This window comes from Thunnus thynnus, chromosome 1, assembly GCF_963924715.1.
Source record: "Thunnus thynnus chromosome 1, fThuThy2.1, whole genome shotgun sequence".
Taxonomy (NCBI): domain Eukaryota; kingdom Metazoa; phylum Chordata; class Actinopteri; order Scombriformes; family Scombridae; genus Thunnus; species Thunnus thynnus.
In genome coordinates this window covers 12,004,014-12,009,135 of record NC_089517.1, presented here as the reverse complement: position 1 = coordinate 12,009,135, position 5,122 = coordinate 12,004,014, and positions in this window count along the sequence as shown.

Below are 5,122 nucleotides of genomic sequence, written 5' to 3'. Positions count from 1 at the left end.
GAGTGGTCTTAAGGGATTTTGTTCATGCTATGGACATATATTTCAACTTGGCTGGGTTTCATAAGTCGATTCCTTATGTTATGTCATGTGTTTCTGGTGTGAGAGAGCATAACGAATAGGTGCCCAGATTTAAAAATCAGATGCTCAGTGCCTTGTATATCCAGCCTAAGAGCCATGAGATTTATACGGAACTTACAGCATGACTGGGGTGACGGTAATACTGCTTGTGTCCTAGCTGAGCTCTGTGAGCTGACTATCAGAGACATTAAGAGTCTGCAGAATGATTATGAGCTTCAGACTATTTTTAGAGCTGGGTTGTTTTGAAGTTTGGGGCCAGCAAGGAGTCAACCACACCAGAAAGCATGTGGGAAAGTTTCCAAAGTAGTATGTTCCTGTAGACACCAAACATCTGGACTAACTACTGCTCAGGGCATAAGATCTAAGCCACCAATGAGCTGTGGAGGAATGCACACACACTAGCACATGCACACATTTAGATGCATGCAGCATAAACATCCAGAGCACAACGTTATGCACAGATAGGGCTGTGATAAGATTAGTTGTCAACAACAAAGAAGAAAGGAGAGATGGTTGAAGGATAATCATTTTCATGTGTTTCCAATTACTCACTGATGAATGACGATCTCACTGCCTGCTCAAAAAGACACAAACATACACATGCAAACACAGTGTTTTTATTTTTTTCAGGCATGTGCTTCATAGCGCAAAACATCTGATAAGCATCCATGTAAGGGCCAGGTTATGCTTGAAAAGAACTTCTTTGTACAATGTATTGTCAGACCATGTCAGGCGGTAAGTGTAGCCGGTCAGAACAGCCACACTCGAAGGCAGGATCATAAAGTGGATTTACATCCACCTATTTTTATGCACATTCTGTCATTTGAGGTTTGACTAGCACTATTTTAATTACATAATTTAGTTGTGGCTTCTTCCTCTGCAATGGTTTAATGGTATCTGACCGAAGAATTTGTGCCAACAACTTTTTTCCTCCATGCATCCAACTCCTAATATTCACATAAAAGTACTGAATATTCACATAACTGTAATGGATGTAAACACATATTAATGCAGATTTTCTTTTGCCAATTTTTTGGAAATTCAGTTGCATTTGCACTACATTTGACTATAGAGATGAAGCAAAACACAATAATTTTTTAAATATCGGGATAGCAGTGCACATTTTCAGATAATCTCTCCTGGAAGGCATTCATAGTGTTGCACTCGATTTTACACATGAAAAGTGACAGAAATATTGTGCCAATTGCTTTGTGAAGGGGGTGTGAATGTCAGATTTTCAGTTTTAGAAAAGTACAGAGATTGTCGAAATTGACACAGCCCCCCAGATTGCAACATCAGAAAGGTGTGGGGAGAGGGGGTTTCTGAAGCTATTCAACAAACTGTCAAGCACTTCTTATGAAGCATACTGGCGGCTTAAATCCAGAAACATGCAGAAAAACACAGTGTGAAATAAGACTTGGTGATAAAACATGGAGACAGGAATGCAGATACATCTGTCCAAATGGTTCAAAATCACAAACACTGGATGTCATGATGGCTTAGCGGTCTAACACAGACACCACATAACAGCAACATCCACAGTTCGAATCCGGCTGGGGATCTTTGTTGCATGTCATCCCTGTCTTTGTTTTTCCCATATTCACTGTGTGCCAAGCCAAAAACGCCAAAACATAATCTTGAAAAAAACAACTTTTGGCCATCATATATAATCACTAGTTTGGGTGATAACTTCCTGCAGCAGTTCAAGTCAACAACATCGGAAACATTCAAAGTCAAATGAAGGAATATAAGATCTGTACATAAAGAAGAAGTGCAGGAGGGTTTTGAGGGTGAGGCTCTTGCTTTTTTGCAGGGAGGTGATGCAGCCTTTTGGATGTTTGGCCGGCAGGCTTTGTGGCTCATCACTGCCGTCAGAATGTTGACACAAGTGCTCCTTCATTTGCTTTCAGCAGGACCTCCTGAAAACTCACACCTCCTAGCAACCCGGCTCTCTTTCTCTCTCTCTCTCTCTCTCTCTCTCTCTCACACACACACACACACACACACACACACACACACACACACACACACACACATGCACATACACACACAAGGGAAACAGTCTCCCCTTTGGGTGTTCTAACGGGGGCTGGGGTGTGATTTGGTTGGGAATGGGGAACAACAAAGAGGTGCCTCTTGCTATTCTGATGTACATCCCATCCTCTCAATTTATCAGATGGTCTCTTTGAATTAGTGGAGGCAAATCAAACACAGCTAGTGATTCTGTAGCTGTTTCATTCATTTGTCCATCCGCCCAGCCACACTTAGTCTCATTACTAGCACGAACTGTTCCCACACAAAAAGCATGTGTGTGTGTGTGTGTCCATGTGTGTGTCTGTGTGTTTATTTCAGATCTCAAGGGACAGAGGAAGTGGATGCTAAAAAAAAAACACACATCTCTTAGTTAAGTGTAAGTGGAACACGGCAAGGTCACTCATCTGGATGCAAGAAGATGAAAGTAAATTGCTTAAATAGAAAGTAGAGATTAAAATGTGCTTTGAAATGGCAACTACACACACACCACATATACTGTAGTACATACTAACAGAGAGAGAGAGAGATCTGGTCCATTTCTCTGCTTTTTTGGCTTCCTCTGCAGCATCACTTTAGAAATTTAGGGATGGTGATTAGACTGAAAATCATCCATCTGTACTCCTTCCTGTCCTCTTTTCTTAAAAGCCCGGAGGTGAAACCAGCAATTACATTTACAAGCCTCAGTCATGTAAAGGTGCTTAGAGGGTTTCTTTGTGGGCTTTAGCAAGTGCATGTGCTCTCTCTCAGATGCATTAAAACCTGACAGTGTCCGGGCGATGCTTCATTTTAAAAGTGGAATTAAATGACAGGGAGGGAGCCAAAATTGCTCCGAGTTGGATTGAAAAAAAGTTTTGAGGCTTTTGCAGAACAGCCTCTACAGTCGGAAAAGCCATCAAAATCTAATCCGTGTGTCAAAAACCCTTACATTGACAGTTGGTTAATGGCACACACTGCTTTGAAAAGTGACTTAAAAGGCAGGCAAGTGAAAGCAAGGAAGAGAAAGAGTCTGTTGAAATATGAGGAAATGGAAGTGCAGACATGAATGTACTAGTATTCCCTATGCCTTTATGAAAAGATACAAACATTTGGATTGTGGATAAACTATAAACAAAGCAGCTTAATAAGGGACAAAAAGCACAGCACACTGAGGGACTTTTCCCAGTTATCCTTTACTGAGGCTCGGCCAAGCTCTACAATCAACTGCATTGACACCGAAGAGAGAGACAGTGAGAGAGATGGCAGGAGGGAGAGAACTAGGCTACAGAGATTTTAATTCATCAGTATATTATATAATGGCTGCTAAGATTTCCCTGCAGTGAATGGCTGCTGTGTTCCTACATAACCTTTAGAAAATAACATGACAACCTCTTCTTTCGTCTGCGTCTGTTTAATCAGAAGACATTATTATTAAGGAAGAATGTGGAATGGGATACATATGGAAATAATTAAGCGGACTCCACAAAGACAAAGCATTACATTACGTAATGAAGTCCAGAAATTACTTACAGAGAAAAGAACATCAAATCTATTACTCATCATGTTTTTCTTGCACAGTAATACAGTAGCTCTGTTGCCTCATGTTAACAAAATAAGCATATTAGAATAATGAATTTTCTTGCTTCTTTTTCACACCAGCAGTTGAACACAGCACCCTGCCTGCCAGGCCATGTTTTCTCTTTCAAGTAAGATTCATTGTGATGGATGCATCATCGCATGTTTCATGCTTGTTAAGTTTAAAGTGTCATTTACACACAACACTAAAGTGGTGTGAAATCACATGCTGCCTGAGAGGAAGGGAAAGCCTCCAGACACTAAGAGCAGTCTCTGTTCTGTAAAATGCTCCACAGTACGACATGACTTTGTAGTAAACATGGAAAATGTGTTTCTTCATTAATATAGAACTGCAATTCTGCTGAATAAATATTACATGCTAAATATAAAAAATGAGATGTAACAAGATAGGACGTCTTGCTGCCCTAAACATTAGCATAGCATGCTAGCCACCAGCTAAATGTTTACATGTTAGCAAGATAGGCTAATTTAGAAGCAGTATTTACAACCAGAGGAAGAGAGGTATAGGTGTTACATAAGGTGAACACATCTATTCCAAATACTAACTACACAAAAGTGTGTTGAGATAACTTAACCAAGGTGTCAATGAAACCCTACTTTTAGTTTAAGTCATATTGGACTTAACTTAATTACCAGTCTCAGACTTGTAAACAGTGTTCAGGTTAACACCCAAGTCATAATTATGACTGGGAAACTTAGATTGTTCTGAAAGCCCCCATATATCTGGCTTAGCACTTAATAATACAGCGGCACTTGAAAAGCACTATCTAGCTGGCATCGAGCAACAGCGGTGACTTCAGTACTCAATATGTTTATGATTCCGTTATACAGCTTTGCTTGTGCCAAAAAATCCCAAGGTAATTTTTAACTTTTTAAGGCCAGGATAACGGATATAAGATAAAGCAAAGAGGAGAACAGAGCACAGCCATGTTTGTAGGTATTTTGAGTTAGTAGAAAATTGGACTAGCTTTTATCATTCCAGGCAGCCTGCAAACGGCCCTGACATCACCGATCCCTTTAAAGATACAACCTGCTTCGGGAAAATATATGTAAAGAATAACCTTTTGACGTTTTCCCCCAAGTGTATAGCGTATGTGACCAAATCACAGAGTAGTACACAGAGTGTAGAAGGGCTATAGTGCCAGTTTTAGCTTCTGAATAACTCTGGAAATTTAAGTGACAAGGTACTGAGATCTAGATCAATGTCATTCGGTATTATAATGCATAGCGTCAACCCTGCAATACAGGCCAGTCTGAGAGAAAGAGTCAAGAGACACAGATAGAACAGCGTTAAGAGCAGGAGGAGAAAGTGAGATGAATATCTGTCCTATGTGGTTCTTTAAGATGCACAGACCCTGCTCCAGCACCTGCAAGCAAAGGTGCTTTATCTGTCAGATTTCATCTGCTCACCCTACCGTGTGAGAGTAAAGAGAGTGTT